Source organism: Oncorhynchus keta, chromosome 22 (assembly GCF_023373465.1).
Source record: "Oncorhynchus keta strain PuntledgeMale-10-30-2019 chromosome 22, Oket_V2, whole genome shotgun sequence".
Taxonomy (NCBI): Eukaryota; Metazoa; Chordata; class Actinopteri; order Salmoniformes; family Salmonidae; genus Oncorhynchus; species Oncorhynchus keta.
The window spans coordinates 55,860,534-55,880,440 of record NC_068442.1 but is presented as its reverse complement, the minus strand read 5'-3'; the positions used below and the strand labels follow the sequence as shown (position 1 = coordinate 55,880,440).

General features: G+C 53.8%; 1 protein-coding gene and 1 long non-coding RNA gene across 2 annotated transcripts in view; both read left to right on the top strand.

Moving 5' to 3' along the window:
- tmem131 (transmembrane protein 131) overlaps nucleotides 1-19,907 on the top strand; it is a 142,291-nt gene that overhangs the window by 49,029 nt on the left and 73,355 nt on the right. The window lies entirely within an intron of this gene.
- The window catches only part of LOC127910769 (uncharacterized), an 8,450-nt gene continuing 228 nt past the window's right edge, over nucleotides 11,686-19,907 (top strand). Inside the window, exons 1-2 of the long non-coding RNA XR_008076147.1 lie at nucleotides 11,686-12,382; nucleotides 18,990-19,860. This is a non-coding gene — a long non-coding RNA (uncharacterized LOC127910769). The remainder of the gene's footprint in view (nucleotides 12,383-18,989; nucleotides 19,861-19,907) is intronic.

Sequence of the window (19,907 nt, the reverse complement as noted above, 5' to 3'; positions counted from 1 at the left end):
GTCTGGAGAGGTGTGGGGCCACTTAGAGACACCAGTTAATCCTCTCACTCAAACCCACAGTTTGGAGAGGTGTGGGGCCACTTGGAGACACCAGATAGTCCTCTCACTGAAACCCAGTTTGGAGAGGTGTGGGGCCACTTGGAGACACCAGTTAGTCCTCTCACTGAAACCCACAGTTTGGAGAGGTGTGGGGCCACTTGGAGATACCAGTTAGTCCTCTCACTGAAACCCACAGTCTGGAGAGGTGTGGGGCCACTTGGAGATACCAGTTAGTCCTCTCACTGAAACCCACAGTTTGGAGAGGTGTGGGGCCTCTTGGAGACACCAGTTAGTCCTCTCACTGAAACCAACAGTCTGGAGAGGTGTGGGGCCACTTGGAGACACCAGTTAGTCCTCTCACTGAAACCCACAGTTTGGAGAGGTGTGGGGCCACTTGGAGACACCAGTTAGTCCTCTCACTGAAACCAACAGTCTGGAGAGGTGTGGGGCCACTTGGAGACACCAGTTAGTCCTCTCACTGAAACCAACAGTTTGGAGAGGTGTGGGGCCACTTGGAGACACCAGTTAGTCCTCTCACTGAAACCCACAGTTTGGAGAGGTGTGGGGCCACTTGGAGACACCAGTTAGTCCTCTCACTGAAACCCAGTTTGGAGAGGTGTGGGGCCACTTGGAGACACCAGTTAGTCCTCTCACTGAAACCAACAGTCTGGAGAGGTGTGGGGCCACTTGGAGACACCAGTTAGTCCTCTCACTGAAACCAACAGTCTGGAGAGGTGTGGGGCCACTTGGAGACACCAGTTAGTCCTCTCACTGAAACCAACAGTCTGGAGAGGTGTGGGGCCACTTGGAGACACCAGTTAGTCCTCTCACTGAAACCCACAGTCTGGAGAGGTGTGGGGCCACTTGGAGACACCAGGTAATCCTCTCACTGAAACCCAGTTTGGAGAGGTGTGGGGCCACTTGGAGAGACCAGTTAGTCCTCTCACTGAAACCCAGTTTGGAGAGGTGTGGGGCCACTTGGAGACACCAGTTAGTCCTCTCACTGAAACCAACAGTCTGGATAGGTGTGGGGCCACATGGACACACCAGTTAGTCCTCTCACTGAAACCCACAGTTTGGAGAGGTGTGGGGCCACTTGGAGACACCAGTTAGTCCTCTCACTGAAACTCACAGTTTGGAGAGGTGTGGGGCCACTTGGAGACACCAGGTAATCCTCTCACTGAAACCCAGTTTGGAGAGGTGTGGGGCCACTTGGAGACACCAGTTAGTCCTCTCACTGAAACCAACAGTCTGGATAGGTGTGGGGCCACATGGACACACCAGTTAGTCCTCTCACTGAAACCCACAGTTTGGAGAGGTGTGGGGCCACTTGGAGACACCAGTTAGTCCTCTCACTGAAACCAACAGTCTGGAGAGGTGTGGGGCCACTTGGAGACACCAGATAGTCCTCTCACTGAAACCCAGTTTGGAGAGGTGTGGGGCCACTTGGAGACACCAGTTAGTCCTCTCACTGAAACCCACAGTTTGGAGAGGTGTGGGGCCACTTGGAGACACCAGTTAGTCCTCTCACTGAAACCCACAGTCTGGAGAGGTGTGGGGCCACTTGGAGACACCAGTTAGTCCTCTCACTGAAACCAACAGTCTGGAGAGGTGTGGGGCCACTTGGAGACACCAGTTAGTCCTCTCACTGAAACAAACAGTCTGGAGAGGTGTGGGGCCACTTGGAGACACCAGATAGTCCTCTCACTGAAACCAACAGTCTGGAGAGGTGTGGGGCCACTTGGAGACACCAGTTAGTCCTCTCACTGAAACAAACAGTCTGGAGAGGTGTGGGGCCACTTGGAGACACCAGTTAGTCCTCTCACTGAAACCCACAGTTTGGAGAGGTGTGGGGCCACTTGGAGACACCAGTTAGTCCTCTCACTGAAACCCACAGTCTGGAGAGGTGTGGGGCCACTTGGAGACACCAGTTAATCCTCTCACTCAAACCCACAGTTTGGAGAGGTGTGGGGCCACTTGGAGACACCAGATAGTCCTCTCACTGAAACCCAGTTTGGAGAGGTGTGGGGCCACTTGGAGACACCAGATAGTCCTCTCACTGAAACCCACAGTTTGGAGAGGTGTGGGGCCACTTGGAGACACCAGTTAGTCCTCTCACTGAAACCCACAGTTTGGAGAGGTGTGGGGCCACTTGGAGACACCAGTTAGTCCTCTCACTGAAACCCACAGTTTGGAGAGGTGTGGGGCCACTTGGAGACACCAGTTAGTCCTCTCACTGAAACCAACAGTCTGGAGAGGTGTGGGGCCACTTGGAGACACCAGTTAGTCCTCTCACTGAAACCCACAGTTTGGAGAGGTGTGGGGCCACATGGACACACCAGTTAGTCCTCTCACTGAAACCCACAGTTTGGAGAGGTGTGGGACCACTTGGAGACACCAGTTAGTCCTCTCACTGAAACCCATAGTCTGGAGAGGTGTGGGGCCACTTGGAGACACCAGTTAATCCTCTCACTGAAACCCAGTTTGGAGAGGTGTGGGACCACTTGGAGACACCAGTTAGTCCTCTCACTGAAACCCACAGTTTGGAGAGGTGTGGGGCCACTTGGAGACACCAGTTAGTCCTCTCACTGAAACCAACAGTCTGAATAGGTGTGGGGCCACATGGACACACCAGTTAGTCCTCTCACTGAAACCCACAGTTTGGAGAGGTGTGGGACCACTTGGAGACACCAGATAGTCCTCTCACTGAAACCCAGTTTGGAGAGGTGTGGGGCCACTTGGAGACACCAGTTAGTCCTCTCACTGAAACCCACAGTTTGGAGAGGTGTGGGGCCACTTGGAGACACCAGATAGTCCTCTCACTGAAACCCAGTTTGGAGAGGTGTGGGGCCACTTGGAGACACCAGTTAATCCTCTCACTCAAACCCACAGTTTGGAGAGGTGTGGGGCCACTTGGAGACACCAGATAGTCCTCTCACTGAAACCCAGTTTGGAGAGGTGTGGGGCCACTTGGAGACACCAGTTAGTCCTCTCACTGAAACCCAGTTTGGAGAGGTGTGGGGCCACTTGGAGACACCAGTTAGTCCTCTCACTGAAACTCACAGTTAGGAGAGGTGTGGGGCCATTTGGAGACACCAGTTAGTCCTCTCACTGAAACCAACAGTCTGGAGAGGTGTGGGGCCACTTGGAAACACCAGTTAGTCCTCTCACTGAAACCAACAGTCTGGAGAGGTGTGGGGCCACTTGGAGACACCAGTTAATCCTCTCACTGAAACCCACAGTTTGGAGAGGTGTGGGGCCACTTGGAAACACCAGTTAGTCCTCTCACTGAAACCAACAGTCTGGAGAGGTGTGGGGCCACTTGGAGACACCAGTTAATCCTCTCACTGAAACCCACAGTTTGGAGAGGTGTGGGGCCACTTGGAGACACCAGATAGTCCTCTCACTGAAACCCAGTTTGGAGAGGTGTGGGGCCACTTGGAGACACCAGTTAGTCCTCTCACTGAAACCCAGTTTGGAGAGGTGTGGGGCCACTTGGAGACACCAGTTAGTCCTCTCACTGAAACTCACAGTTAGGAGAGGTGTGGGGCCATTTGGAGACACCAGTTAGTCCTCTCACTGAAACCAACAGTCTGGAGAGGTGTGGGGCCACTTGGAGACACCAGTTAATCCTCTCACTGAAACCCACAGTTTGGAGAGGTGTGGTGCCACATAGGAGACACCAGTTAGTCCTCTCACTGAAACCCACAGTCTGGAGAGGTGTGGGGCCACTTGGAGACACCAGTTAATCCTCTCACTCAAACCCACAGTTTGGAGAGGTGTGGGGCCACTTGGAGACACCAGTTAGTCCTCTCACTGAAACAAACAGTCTGGAGAGGTGTGGGGCCACTTGGAGACACCAGATAGTCCTCTCACTGAAACCCAGTTTGGAGAGGTGTGGGGCCACTTGGAGACACCAGTTAGTCCTCTCACTGAAACCCAGTTTGGAGAGGTGTGGGGCCACTTGGAGACACCAGTTAGTCCTCTCACTGAAACTCACAGTTTGGAGAGGTGTGGGGCCACTTGGAGACACCAGTTAGTCCTCTCACTGAAACCAACAGTCTGGAGAGGTGTGGGGCCACTTGGAGACACCAGTTAGTCCTCTCACTGAAACCAACAGTCTGGAGAGGTGTGGGGCCACTTGGAGACACCAGTTAGTCCTCTCACTGAAACCCACAGTTTGGAGAGGTGTGGGGCCACTTGGAGACACCAGTTAGTCCTCTCACTGAAACCAACAGTTTGGAGAGGTGTGGGGCCACTTGGAGACACCAGTTAGTCCTCTCACTGAAACCCACAGTTTGGAGAGGTGTGGGGCCACATGGACACACCAGTTAGTCCTCTCACTGAAACCCACAGTTTGGAGAGGTGTGGGGCCACTTGGAGACACCAGTTAGTCCTCTCACTGAAACAAACAGTCTGGGGAGGTGTGGGGCCACTTGGAGACACCAGATAGTCCTCTCACTGAAACCCAGTTTGGAGAGGTGTGGGGCCACATGGAGACACCAGTTAGTCCTCTCACTGAAACCCAGTTTGGAGAGGTGTGGGGCCACTTGGAGACACCAGTTAGTCCTCTCACTGAAACCAACAGTCTGGAGAGGTGTGGGGCCACTTGGAGACACCAGTTAGTCCTCTCACTGAAACCAACAGTCTGGAGAGGTGTGGGGCCACTTGGAGACACCAGTTAATCCTCTCACTGAAACCCACAGTTTGGAGAGGTGTGGGGCCACGTAGGAGACACCAGTTAGTCCTCTCACTGAAACCCACAGTCTGGAGAGGTGTGGGGCCACATAGGAGACACCAGATAGTCCTCTCACTGAAACCCCGTTTGGAGAGGTGTGGGGCCACTTGGAGACACCAGTTAGTCCTCTCACTGAAACCAACAGTCTGGAGAGGTGTGGGGCCACTTGGAGACACCAGTTAGTCCTCTCACTGAAACCCACAGTCTGGAGAGGTGTAGGGCCACTTGGAGACACCAGTTAGTCCTCTCACTGAAACCAACAGTCTGGAGAGGTGTGGGGCCACTTGGAGACACCAGTTAGTCCTCTCACTGAAACCAACAGTCTGGAGAGGTGTGGGGCCACTTGGAGACACCAGTTAATCCTCTCACTCAAACCCACAGTTTGGAGACGTGTGGGGCCACTTGGAGACACCAGTTAGTCCTCTCACTGAAACCCACAGTATGGAGAGGTGTGGGGCCACTTGGAGACACCAGTTAATCCTCTCACTCAAACCCACAGTTTGGAGAGGTGTGGGGCCACTTGGAGACACCAGTTAGTCCTCTCACTGAAACCCAGTTTGGAGAGGTGTGGGGCCACTTGGAGACACCAGATAGTCCTCTCACTGAAACCCAGTTTGGAGAGGTGTGGGGCCACTTGGAGACACCAGTTAGTCCTCTCACTGAAACCCACAGTTTGGAGAGGTGTGGGGCCACTTGGAGACACCAGTTAGTCCTCTCACTGAAACCCACAGTTTGGAGAGGTGTGGGGCCACTTGGAGACACCAGATAGTCCTCTCACTGAAACCCAGTTTGGAGAGGTGTGGGGCCACTTGGAGACACCAGTTAGTCCTCTCACTGAAACCCACAGTTTGGAGAGGTGTGGGGCCACTTGGAGACACCAGTTAGTCCTCTCACTGAAACCAACAGTCTGGAGAGGTGTGGGGCCACTTGGAGACACCAGTTAGTCCTCTCACTGAAACCCACAGTTTGGAGAGGTGTGGGGCCACATGGACACACCAGTTAGTCCTCTCACTGAAACCCACAGTTTGGAGAGGTGTGGGGCCACTTGGAGACACCAGTTAGTCCTCTCACTGAAACCCACAGTCTGGAGAGGTGTGGGGCCACTTGGAGACACCAGTTAATCCTCTCACTCAAACCCACAGTTTGGAGAGGTGTGGGGCCACTTGGAGACACCAGATAGTCCTCTCACTGAAACCCAGTTTGGAGAGGTGTGGGGCCACTTGGAGACACCAGTTAGTCCTCTCACTGAAACCCACAGTTTGGAGAGGTGTGGGACCACTTGGAGACACCAGTTAGTCCTCTCACTGAAACCCACAGTCTGGAGAGGTGTGGGGCCACTTGGAGACACCAGTTAGTCCTCTCACTGAAACCCAGTTTGGAGAGGTGTGGGGCCACATGGACACACCAGTTAGTCCTCTCACTGAAACCCACAGTTTGGAGAGGTGTGGGGCCACTTGGAGACACCAGTTAGTCCTCTCACTGAAACCAACAGTCTGAATAGGTGTGGGGCCACATGGACACACCAGTTAGTCCTCTCACTGAAACCCACAGTTTGGAGAGGTGTGGGACCACTTGGAGACACCAGATAGTCCTCTCACTGAAACCCAGTTTGGAGAGGTGTGGGGCCACTTGGAGACACCAGTTAGTCCTCTCACTGAAACCCACAGTTTGGAGAGGTGTGGGGCCACTTGGAGACACCAGTTAGTCCTCTCACTGAAACTCACAGTTAGGAGAGGTGTGGGGCCATTTGGAGACACCAGTTAGTCCTCTCACTGAAACCAACAGTCTGGAGAGGTGTGGGGCCACTTGGAAACACCAGTTAGTCCTCTCACTGAAACCAACAGTCTGGAGAGGTGTGGGGCCACTTGGAGACACCAGTTAATCCTCTCACTGAAACCCACAGTTTGGAGAGGTGTGGGGCCACTTGGAAACACCAGTTAGTCCTCTCACTGAAACCAACAGTCTGGAGAGGTGTGGGGCCACTTGGAGACACCAGTTAATCCTCTCACTGAAACCCACAGTTTGGAGAGGTGTGGGGCCACTTGGAGACACCAGATAGTCCTCTCACTGAAACCCAGTTTGGAGAGGTGTGGGGCCACTTGGAGACACCAGTTAGTCCTCTCACTGAAACCCAGTTTGGAGAGGTGTGGGGCCATTTGGAGACACCAGTTAGTCCTCTCACTGAAACTCACAGTTAGGAGAGGTGTGGGGCCATTTGGAGACACCAGTTAGTCCTCTCACTGAAACTCACAGTTAGGAGAGGTGTGGGGCCATTTGGAGACACCAGTTAGTCCTCTCACTGAAACCAACAGTCTGGAGAGGTGTGGGGCCACTTGGAGGCACCAGTTAATCCTCTCACTGAAACCCACAGTTTGGAGAGGTGTGGGGCCACTTGGAGACACCAGTTAGTCCTCTCACTGAAACCCACAGTCTGGAGAGGTGTGGGGCCACTTGGAGACACCAGTTAGTCCTCTCACTGAAACCCACAGTTTGGAGAGGTGTGGGGCCACATAGGAGACACCAGTTAGTCCTCTCACTGAAACCCACAGTCTGGAGAGGTGTGGGGCCACTTGGAGACACCAGTTAATCCTCTCACTCAAACCCACAGTTTGGAGAGGTGTGGGGCCACTTGGAGACACCAGATAGTCCTCTCACTGAAACCCAGTTTGGAGAGGTGTGGGGCCACTTGGAGACACCAGTTAGTCCTCTCACTGAAACCCAGTTTGGAGAGGTGTGGGGCCACTTGGAGACACCAGATAGTCCTCTCACTGAAACCCAGTTTGGAGAGGTGTGGGGCCACTTGGAGACACCAGTTAGTCCTCTCACTGAAACCCAGTTTGGAGAGGTGTGGGGCCACTTGGAGACACCAGTTAGTCCTCTCACTGAAACCCACAGTTTGGAGAGGTGTGGGGCCACTTGGAGACACCAGTTAGTCCTCTCACTGAAACCAACAGTCTGGAGAGGTGTGGGGCCACTTGGAGACACCAGTTAGTCCTCTCACTGAAACCAACAGTCTGGAGAGGTGTGGGGCCACTTGGAGACACCAGTTAGTCCTCTCACTGAAACCCACAGTTTGGAGAGGTGTGGGGCCACTTGGAGACACCAGTTAGTCCTCTCACTGAAACCAACAGTCTGGAGAGGTGTGGGGCCACTTGGAGACACCAGTTAGTCCTCTCACTGAAACCAACAGTCTGGAGAGGTGTGGGGCCACTTGGAGACACCAGTTAGTCCTCTCACTGAAACCAACAGTTTGGAGAGGTGTGGGGCCACTTGGAGACACCAGTTAGTCCTCTCACTGAAACCCACAGTTTGGAGAGGTGTGGGGCCACATGGACACACCAGTTAGTCCTCTCACTGAAACCCACAGTTTGGAGAGGTGTGGGGCCACTTGGAGACACCAGTTAGTCCTCTCACTGAAACCCACAGTTTGGAGAGGTGTGGGGCCACATGGACACACCAGTTAGTCCTCTCACTGAAACCCACAGTTTGGAGAGGTGTGGGGCCACTTGGAGACACCAGTTAGTCCTCTCACTGAAACCCACAGTTTGGAGAGGTGTGGGGCCACTTGGAGACACCAGTTAGTCCTCTCACTGAAACCCACAGTCTGGAGAGGTGTGGGCCACTTGGAGACACCAGTTAATCCTCTCACTGAAACCCACAGTTTGGAGAGGTGTGGGGCCACGTAGGAGACACCAGTTAGTCCTCTCACTGAAACCCACAGTCTGGAGAGGTGTGGGGCCACATAGGAGACACCAGATAGTCCTCTCACTGAAACCCCGTTTGGAGAGGTGTGGGGCCACTTGGAGACACCAGTTAGTCCTCTCACTGAAACCAACAGTCTGGAGAGGTGTGGGGCCACTTGGAGACACCAGTTAGTCCTCTCACTGAAACCCACAGTTTGGAGAGGTGTGGGGCCACATGGAGACACCAGTTAGTCCTCTCACTGAAACCCACAGTTTGGAGAGGTGTGGGGCCACTTGGAAACACCAGTTAGTCCTCTCACTGAAACCAACAGTCTGGAGAGGTGTGGGGCCACTTGGAGACACCAGTTAATCCTCTCACTGAAACCCACAGTTTGGAGAGGTGTGGGGCCACATAGGAGACACCAGTTAGTCCTCTCACTGAAACCCACAGTCTGGAGAGGTGTGGGGCCACTTGGAGACACCAGTTAATCCTCTCACTCAAACCCACAGTTTGGAGAGGTGTGGGGCCACTTGGAGACACCAGATAGTCCTCTCACTGAAACCCAGTTTGGAGAGGTGTGGGGCCACTTGGAGACACCAGTTAGTCCTCTCACTGAAACCCACAGTTTGGAGAGGTGTGGGGCCACTTGGAGACACCAGTTAGTCCTCTCACTGAAACCAACAGTCTGGAGAGGTGTGGGGCCACTTGGAGACACCAGTTAGTCCTCTCACTGAAACCCACAGTCTGGAGAGGTGTGGGGCCACATGGACACACCAGTTAGTCCTCTCACTGAAACCCACAGTTTGGAGAGGTGTGGGACCACTTGGAGACACCAGTTAGTCCTCTCACTCAAACCCACAGTTTGGAGAGGTGTGGGGCCACTTGGAGACACCAGTTAATCCTCTCACTCAAACCCACAGTTTGGAGAGGTGTGGGGCCACTTGGAGACACCAGATAGTCCTCTCACTGAAACCCAGTTTGGAGAGGTGTGGGGCCACTTGGAGACACCAGTTAGTCCTCTCACTGAAACCCACAGTTTGGAGAGGTGTGGGGCCACTTGGAGACACCAGTTAGTCCTCTCACTGAAACCAACAGTCTGGAGAGGTGTGGGGCCACTTGGAGACACCAGTTAGTCCTCTCACTGAAACCCACAGTTTGGAGAGGTGTGGGGCCACATGGACACACCAGTTAGTCCTCTCACTGAAACCCACAGTTTGGAGAGGTGTGGGGCAACTTGGAGACACCAGATAGTCCTCTCACTGAAACCCACAGTTTGGAGAGGTGTGGGGCCACATGGACACACCAGTTAGTCCTCTCACTGAAACCAACAGTCTGGAGAGGTGTGGGTCCACTTGGAGACACCAGTTAGTCCTCTCACTGAAACCCACAGTTTGGAGAGGTGTGGGGCCACTTGGAGACACCAGTTAGTCCTCTCACTGAAACCCACAGTTTGGAGAGGTGTGGGGCCACTTGGAGACACCAGATAGTCCTCTCACTGAAACCCAGTTTGGAGAGGTGTGGGGCCACTTGGAGACACCAGTTAGTCCTCTCACTGAAACCCAGTTTGGAGAGGTGTGGGGCCACTTGGAGACACCAGTTAGTCCTCTCACTGAAACTCACAGTTAGGAGAGGTGTGGGGCCACTTGGAGACACCAGATAGTCCTCTCACTGAAACCCAGTTTGGAGAGGTGTGGGGCCACTTGGAGACACCAGTTAGTCCTCTCACTGAAACCCAGTTAGGAGAGGTGTGGGGCCACTTGGAGACACCAGTTAATCCTCTCACTGAAACCCACAGTTTGGAGAGGTGTGGGGCCACATAGGAGACACCAGTTAGTCCTCTCACTGAAACCCACAGTCTGGAAAGGTGTGGGGCCACTTGGAGACACCAGTTAATCCTCTCACTGAAACCCACAGTTTGGAGAGGTGTGGGGCCACTTGGAGACACCAGTTAGTCCTCTCACTGAAACCCAGTTTGGAGAGGTGTGGGGCCACTTGGAGACACCAGTTAGTCCTCTCACTGAAACTCACAGTTAGGAGAGGTGTGGGGCCATTTGGAGACACCAGTTAGTCCTCTCACTGAAACCAACAGTCTGGAGAGGTGTGGGGCCACTTGGAGACACCAGTTAATCCTCTCACTGAAACCCACAGTTTGGAGAGGTGTGGGGCCACTTGGAAACACCAGTTAGTCCTCTCACTGAAACCAACAGTCTGGAGAGGTGTGGGGCCACTTGGAGACACCAGTTAATCCTCTCACTCAAACCCACAGTTTGGAGAGGTGTGGGGCCACTTGGAGACACCAGATAGTCCTCTCACTGAAACCCAGTTTGGAGAGGTGTGGGGCCACTTGGAGACACCAGTTAGTCCTCTCACTGAAACCCAGTTTGGAGAGGTGTGGGGCCACTTGGAGACACCAGTTAGTCCTCTCACTGAAACTCACAGTTAGGAGAGGTGTGGGGCCATTTGGAGACACCAGTTAGTCCTCTCACTGAAACCCACAGTCTGGAGAGGTGTGGGGCCACTTGGAGACACCAGTTAGTCCTCTCACTGAAACCCACAGTCTGGAGAGGTGTGGGGCCACTTGGAGACACCAGATAGTCCTCTCACTGAAACCCAGTTTGGAGAGGTGTGGGGCCACTTGGAGACACCAGTTAATCCTCTCACTGAAACCCACAGTCTGGAGAGGTGTGGGGCCACTTGGAGACACCAGTTAGTCCTCTCACTGAAACCAACAGTCTGGAGAGGTGTGGGGCCACTTGGAGACACCAGTTAGTCCTCTCACTGAAACCAACAGTCTGGAGAGGTGTGGGGCCACTTGGAGACACCAGTTAGTCCTCTCACTGAAACCCACAGTTTGGAGAGGTGTGGGGCCACTTGGAGATACCAGTTAATCCTCTCACTGAAACCCACAGTTTGGAGAGGTGTGGGGCCACTTGGAGACACCAGTTAGTCCTCTCACTGAAACTCACAGTTTGGAAAGGTGTGGGGCCACTTGGAGACACCAGTTAGTCCTCTCACTGAAACCAACAGTCTGGAGAGGTGTGGGGCCACTTGGAGACACCAGTTAGTCCTCTCACTGAAACCAACAGTTTGGAGAGGTGTGGGGCCACTTGGAGACACCAGATAGTCCTCTCACTGAAACCTACAGTCTGGAGAGGTGTGGGGCCACTTGGAGACACCAGTTAGTCCTCTCACTGAAACCCACAGTTTGGAGAGGTGTGGGGCCACATGGACACACCAGTTAGTCCTCTCACTGAAACCCACAGTTTGGAGAGGTGTGGGGCCACTTGGAGACACCAGTTAATCCTCTCACTGAAACCCACAGTTTGGAGAGGTGTGGGGCCACGTAGGAGACACCAGTTAGTCCTCTCACTGAAACCCACAGTCTGGAGAGGTGTGGGGCCACATAGGAGACACCAGATAGTCCTCTCACTGAAACCCCGTTTGGAGAGGTGTGGGGCCACTTGGAGACACCAGTTAGTCCTCTCACTGAAACCCACAGTTTGGAGAGGTGTGGGGCCACTTGGAGACACCAGTTAATACTCTCACTCAAACCCACAGTTTGGAGAGGTGTGGGGCCACTTGGAGACACCAGTTAGTCCTCTCACTGAAACCCACAGTTTGGAGAGGTGTGGGGCCACTTGGAGACACCAGTTAGTCCTCTCACTGAAACCAACAGTCTGGAGAGGTGTGGGGCCACTTGGAGACACCAGTTAGTCCTCTCACTGAAACCCACAGTTTGGAGAGGTGTGGGGCCACATGGACACACCAGTTAGTCCTCTCACTGAAACCCACAGTTTGGAGAGGTGTGGGGCCACTTGGAGACACCAGATAGTCCTCTCACTGAAACCCACAGTCTGGAGAGGTGTGGGGCCACTTGGAGACACCAGTTAGTCCTCTCACTGAAACCAACAGTCTGGAGAGGTGTGGGGCCACTTGGAGACACCAGTTAGTCCTCTCACTGAAACCCACAGTTTGGAGAGGTGTGGGGCCACTTGGAGACACCAGTTAGTCCTCTCACTGAAACCAACAGTCTGGAGAGGTGTGGGGCCACTTGGAGACACCAGTTAGTCCTCTCACTGAAACCCACAGTTTGGAGAGGTGTGGGGCCACATGGACACACCAGTTAGTCCTCTCACTGAAACCCACAGTCTGGAGAGGTGTGGGGCCACTTGGAGACACCAGTTAATCCTCTCACTGAAACCCAGTTTGGAGAGGTGTGGGGCGACTTGGAGACACCAGTTAGTCCTCTCACTGAAACCCACAGTTTGGAGAGGTGTGGGGCCACTTGGAGACACCAGTTAGTCCTCTCACTGAAACCCACAGTTTGAAGAGGTGTGGGGCCACTTGGAGACACCAGATAGTCCTCTCACTGAAACCCAGTTTGGAGAGGTGTGGGGCCACTTGGAGACACCAGTTAGTCCTCTCACTGAAACCCAGTTTGGAGAGGTGTGGGGCCACTTGGAGACACCAGATAGTCCTCTCACTGAAACCCAGTTTGGAGAGGTGTGGGGCCACTTGGAGACACCAGTTAGTCCTCTCACTGAAACCCAGTTTGGAGAGGTGTGGGGCCACTTGGAGACACCAGTTAGTCCTCTCACTGAAACCCACAGTTTGAAGAGGTGTGGGGCCACTTGGAGACACCAGATAGTCCTCTCACTGAAACCCAGTTTGGAGAGGTGTGGGGCCACTTGGAGACACCAGTTAGTCCTCTCACTGAAACCCAGTTTGGAGAGGTGTGGGGCCACTTGGAGACACCAGTTAGTCCTCTCACTGAAACCCACAGTTTGGAGAGGTGTGGGGCCACTTGGAGACACCAGTTAGTCCTCTCACTGAAACCCACAGTTTGAAGAGGTGTGGGGCCACTTGGAGACACCAGATAGTCCTCTCACTGAAACCCAGTTTGGAGAGGTGTGGGGCCACTTGGAGACACCAGTTAGTCCTCTCACTGAAACCCACAGTTTGGAGAGGTGTGGGGCCACTTGGAGACACCAGTTAGTCCTCTCACTGAAACCAACAGTCTGGAGAAGTGTGGGGCCACTTGGAGACACCAGTTAGTCCTCTCACTGAAACCCACAGTTTGGAGAGGTGTGGGGCCACATGGACACACCAGTTAGTCCTCTCACTGAAACCCAGTTTGGAGAGGTGTGGGGCCACTTGGAGACACCAGTTAGTCCTCTCACTGAAACCAACAGTCTGGAGAAGTGTGGGGCCACTTGGAGACACCAGTTAGTCCTCTCACTGAAACCCACAGTTTGGAGAGGTGTGGGGCCACTTGGAGACACCAGTTAATCCTCTCACTGAAACCCAGTTTGGAGAGGTGTGGGGCCACTTGGAGACACCAGTTAGTCCTCTCACTGAAACCCACAGTTTGGAGAGGTGTGGGGCCACTTGGAGACACCAGTTAGTCCTCTCACTGAAACCCACAGTTTGAAGAGGTGTGGGGCCACTTGGAGACACCAGATAGTCCTCTCACTGAAACCCAGTTTGGAGAGGTGTGGGGCCACTTGGAGACACCAGTTAGTCCTCTCACTGAAACCCACAGTCTGGAGAGGTGTGGGGCCACTTGGAGACACCAGATAGTCCTCTCACTGAAACCCAGTTTGGAGAGGTGTGGGGCCACTTGGAGACACCAGTTAGTCCTCTCACTCAAACCCACAGTTTGGAGAGGTGTGGGGCCACTTGGAGACACCAGTTAGTCCTCTCACTGAAACCCACAGTCTGGAGAGGTGTGGGGCCACTTGGAGACACCAGATAGTCCTCTCACTGAAACCCAGTTTGGAGAGGTGTGGGGCCACTTGGAGACACCAGTTAGTCCTCTCACTGAAACCAACAGTCTGGATAGGTGTGGGGCCACATGGACACACCAGTTAGTCCTCTCACTGAAACCCACAGTTTGGAGAGGTGTGGGGCCACTTGGAGACACCAGTTAATCCTCTCACTCAAACCCACAGTTTGGAGAGGTGTGGGGCCACTTGGAGACACCAGATAGTCCTCTCACTGAAACCCAGTTTGGAGAGGTGTGGGGCCACTTGGAGACACCAGTTAGTCCTCTCACTGAAACCAACAGTCTGGAGAGGTGTGGGGCCACTTGGAGACACCAGTTAGTCCTCTCACTGAAACCCACAGTTTGGAGAGGTGTGGGGCCACATGGACACACCAGTTAGTCCTCTCACTGAAACCCACAGTTTGGAGAGGTGTGGGGCCACATGGACACACCAGTTAGTCCTCTCACTGAAACCCACAGTTTGGAGAGGTGTGGGGCCACTTGGAGACACCAGTTAGTCCTCTCACTGAAACCAACAGTCTGGAGAGGTGTGGGGCCACATGGACACACCAGTTAGTCCTCTCACTGAAACCCACAGTTTGGAGAGGTGTGGGGCCACTTGGAGACACCAGTTAGTCCTCTCACTGAAACCAACAGTCTGGAGAGGTGTGGGGCCACATGGACACACCAGTTAGTCCTCTCACTGAAACCCACAGTTTGGAGAGGTGTGGGGCCACTTGGAGACACCAGTTAGTCCTCTCACTGAAACCCACAGTCTGGAGAGGTGTGGGGCCACTTGGAGACACCAGTTAATCCCCTCACTCAAACCCACAGTTTGGAGAGGTGTGGGGCCACTTGGAGACACCAGATAGTCCTCTCACTGAAACCCAGTTTGGAAAGGTGTGGGGCCACTTGGAGACACCAGATAGTCCTCTCACTGAAACCCAGTTTGGAGAGGTGTGGGGCCACTTGGAGACACCAGTTAGTCCTCTCACTGAAACCCACAGTTTGGAGAGGTGTGGGGCCACTTGGAGACACCAGTTAGTCCTCTCACTGAAACCAACAGTCTCGAGAGGTGTGGGGCCACTTGGAGACACCAGATAGTCCTCTCACTGAAACCCAGTTTGGAGAGGTGTGGGGCCACTTGGAGACACCAGTTAGTCCTCTCACTGAAACCCAGTTTGGAGAGGTGTGGGGCCACTTGGAGACACCAGATAGTCCTCTCACTGAAACCCAGTTTGGAGAGGTGTGGGGCCACTTGGAGACACCAGTTAGTCCTCTCACTGAAACCCACAGTTTGGAGAGGTGTGGGGCCACTTGGAGACACCAGTTAGTCCTCTCACTGAAACCCACAGTTTGGAGAGGTGTGGGGCCACTTGGAGACACCAGTTAATACTCTCACTCAAACCCACAGTTTGGAGAGGTGTGGGGCCACTTGGAGACACCAGTTAGTCCTCTCACTGAAACCCACAGTTTGGAGAGGTGTGGGGCCACTTGGAGACACCAGTTAGTCCTCTCACTGAAACCCACAGTTTGGAGAGGTGTGGGGCCACTTGGAGACACCAGTTAATCCTCTCACCCAAACCCACAGTTTGGAGAGGTGTGGGGCCACTTGGAGACACCAGATAGTCCTCTCACTGAAACCCAGTTTGGAGAGGTGTGGGGCCACTTGGAGACACCAGATAGTCCTCTCACTGAAACCCAGTTTGGAGAGGTGTGGGGCCACTTGGAGACACCAGTTAGTCCTCTCACTGAAACCCACAGTTTGGAGAGGTGTGGGGCCACTTGGAGACACCAGTTAGTCCTCTCACTGAAACCCACAGTTTGGAGAGGTGTGGGGCCACTTGGAGACACCAGTTAATACTCTCACTCAAACCCACAGTTTGGAGAGGTGTGGGGCCACTTGGAGACACCAGATAGTCCTCTCACTGAAACCTACAGTTTGGAGAGGTCTGGGGCCACTTGGAGACACCAGTTAGTCCTCTCACTGAAACCAACAGTCTCGAGAGGTGTGGGGCCACTTGGAGACACCAGATAGTCCTCTCACTGAAACCTACAGTTTGGAGAGGTGTGGGGCCACTTGGAGACACCAGTTAGTCCTCTCACTGAAACCAACAGTCTCGAGAGGTGTGGGGCCACTTGGAGACACCAGTTAGTCCTCTCACTGAAACCAACAGTCTGGAGAGTGTGGGGCCACATGGACACACCAGTTAGTCCTCTCACTGAAACCCACAGTTTGGAGAGGTGTGGGGCCACTTGGAGACACCAGTTAGTCCTCTCACTGAAACCAACAGTCTCGAGAGGTGTGGGGCCACTTGGAGACACCAGTTAGTCCTCTCACTGAAACCAACAGTCTGGATAGGTGTGGGGCCACATGGACACACCAGTTAGTCCTCTCACTGAAACCCACAGTTTGGAGAGGTGTGGGGCCACTTGGAGACACCAGTTAATCCTCTCACTCAAACCCACAGTTTGGAGAGGTGTGGGGCCACTTGGAGACACCAGATAGTCCTCTCACTGAAACCCAGTTTGGAGAGGTGTGGGGCCACTTGGAGACACCAGTTAGTCCTCTCACTGAAACCAACAGTCTGGAGAGGTGTGGGGCCACTTGGAGACACCAGTTAGTCCTCTCACTGAAACCCACAGTTTGGAGAGGTGTGGGGCCACATGGACACACCAGTTAGTCCTCTCACTGAAACCCACAGTTTGGAGAGGTGTGGGGCCACATGGACACACCAGTTAGTCCTCTCACTGAAACCCACAGTTTGGAGAGGTGTGGGGCCACTTGGAGACACCAGTTAGTCCTCTCACTGAAACCAACAGTCTGGAGAGGTGTGGGGCCACATGGACACACCAGTTAGTCCTCTCACTGAAACCCACAGTTTGGAGAGGTGTGGGGCCACTTGGAGACACCAGTTAGTCCTCTCACTGAAACCAACAGTCTGGAGAGGTGTGGGGCCACATGGACACACCAGTTAGTCCTCTCACTGAAACCCACAGTTTGGAGAGGTGTGGGGCCACTTGGAGACACCAGTTAGTCCTCTCACTGAAACCCACAGTCTGGAGAGGTGTGGGGCCACTTGGAGACACCAGTTAATCCCCTCACTCAAACCCACAGTTTGGAGAGGTGTGGGGCCACTTGGAGACACCAGATAGTCCTCTCACTGAAACCCAGTTTGGAAAGGTGTGGGGCCACTTGGAGACACCAGATAGTCCTCTCACTGAAACCCAGTTTGGAGAGGTGTGGGGCCACTTGGAGACACCAGTTAGTCCTCTCACTGAAACCCACAGTTTGGAGAGGTGTGGGGCCACTTGGAGACACCAGTTAGTCCTCTCACTGAAACCAACAGTCTCGAGAGGTGTGGGGCCACTTGGAGACACCAGATAGTCCTCTCACTGAAACCCAGTTTGGAGAGGTGTGGGGCCACTTGGAGACACCAGTTAGTCCTCTCACTGAAACCCAGTTTGGAGAGGTGTGGGGCCACTTGGAGACACCAGATAGTCCTCTCACTGAAACCCAGTTTGGAGAGGTGTGGGGCCACTTGGAGACACCAGTTAGTCCTCTCACTGAAACCCACAGTTTGGAGAGGTGTGGGGCCACTTGGAGACACCAGTTAGTCCTCTCACTGAAACCCACAGTTTGGAGAGGTGTGGGGCCACTTGGAGACACCAGTTAATACTCTCACTCAAACCCACAGTTTGGAGAGGTGTGGGGCCACTTGGAGACACCAGTTAGTCCTCTCACTGAAACCCACAGTTTGGAGAGGTGTGGGGCCACTTGGAGACACCAGTTAGTCCTCTCACTGAAACCCACAGTTTGGAGAGGTGTGGGGCCACTTGGAGACACCAGTTAATCCTCTCACCCAAACCCACAGTTTGGAGAGGTGTGGGGCCACTTGGAGACACCAGATAGTCCTCTCACTGAAACCCAGTTTGGAGAGGTGTGGGGCCACTTGGAGACACCAGATAGTCCTCTCACTGAAACCCAGTTTGGAGAGGTGTGGGGCCACTTGGAGACACCAGTTAGTCCTCTCACTGAAACCCACAGTTTGGAGAGGTGTGGGGCCACTTGGAGACACCAGTTAGTCCTCTCACTGAAACCCACAGTTTGGAGAGGTGTGGGGCCACTTGGAGACACCAGTTAATACTCTCACTCAAACCCACAGTTTGGAGAGGTGTGGGGCCACTTGGAGACACCAGATAGTCCTCTCACTGAAACCTACAGTTTGGAGGGTCTGGGGCCACTTGGAGACACCAGTTAGTCCTCTCACTGAAACCAACAGTCTCGAGAGGTGTGGGGCCACTTGGAGACACCAGATAGTCCTCTCACTGAAACCTACAGTTTGGAGAGGTGTGGGGCCACTTGGAGACACCAGTTAGTCCTCTCACTGAAACCAACAGTCTCGAGAGGTGTGGGGCCACTTGGAGACACCAGTTAGTCCTCTCACTGAAACCAACAGTCTGGAGAGGTGTGGGGCCACATGGACACACCAGTTAGTCCTCTCACTGAAACCCACAGTTTGGAGAGGTGTGGGGCCACTTGGAGACACCAGTTAGTCCTCTCACTGAAACCAACAGTCTCGAGAGGTGTGGGGCCACTTGGAGACACCAGTTAGTCCTCTCACTGAAACCAACAGTCTGGAGAGGTTTGGGGCCACTTGGAGACACCAGTTAATCCCCTCACTCAAACCCACAGTTTGGAGAGGTGTGGGGCCACTTGGAGACACCAGTTAATCCCCTCACTCAAACCCACAGTTTGGAGAGGTGTGGGGCCACTTGGAGACACCAGATAGTCCTCTCACTGAAACCCACAGTCTGGAGAGGTTTGGGGCCACTTGGAGACACCAGTTAATCCCCTCACTCAAACCCACAGTTTGGAGAGGTGTGGGGCCACTTGGAGACACCAGTTAATCCCCTCACTCAAACCCACAGTTTGGAGAGGTGTGGGGCCACTTGGAGACACCAGTTAGTCCTCTCACTGAAACCCAGTTTGGAGAGGTGTGGGGCCACTTGGAGACACCAGATAGTCCTCTCACTGAAACCCAGTTTGGAGAGGTGTGGGGCCACTTGGAGACACCAGTTAGTCCTCTCACTGAAACCCACAGTTTGGAGAGGTGTGGGGCCACTTGGAGACACCAGTTAGTCCTCTCACTGAAACCCAGTTTGGAGAGGTGTGGGGCCACTTGGAGACACCAGTTAGTCCTCTCACTGAAACCCAGTTTGGAGAGGTGTGGGGCCACTTGGAGACACCAGATAGTCCTCTCACTGAAACCCAGTTTGGAGAGGTGTGGGGCCACTTGGAGACACCAGTTAGTCCTCTCACTGAAACCCAGTTTGGAGAGGTGTGGGGCCACTTGGAGACACCAGATAGTCCTCTCACTGAAACCCAGTTTGGAGAGGTGTGGGGCCACTTGGAGACACCAGTTAGTCCTCTCACTGAAACCCACAGTCTGGAGAGGTGTGGGGCCACTTGGAGACACCAGTTAGTCCTCTCACTGAAACCCACAGTTTGGAGAGGTGTGGGGCCACTTGGAGACACCAGTTAGTCCTCTCACTGAAACCAACAGTCTCGAGAGGTGTGGGGCCACTTAGAGACACCAGTTAATCCTCTCACTCAAACCCACAGTTTGGAGAGGTGTGGGGTCACTTAGAGACACCAGTTAATCCTCTCACTGAAACCCA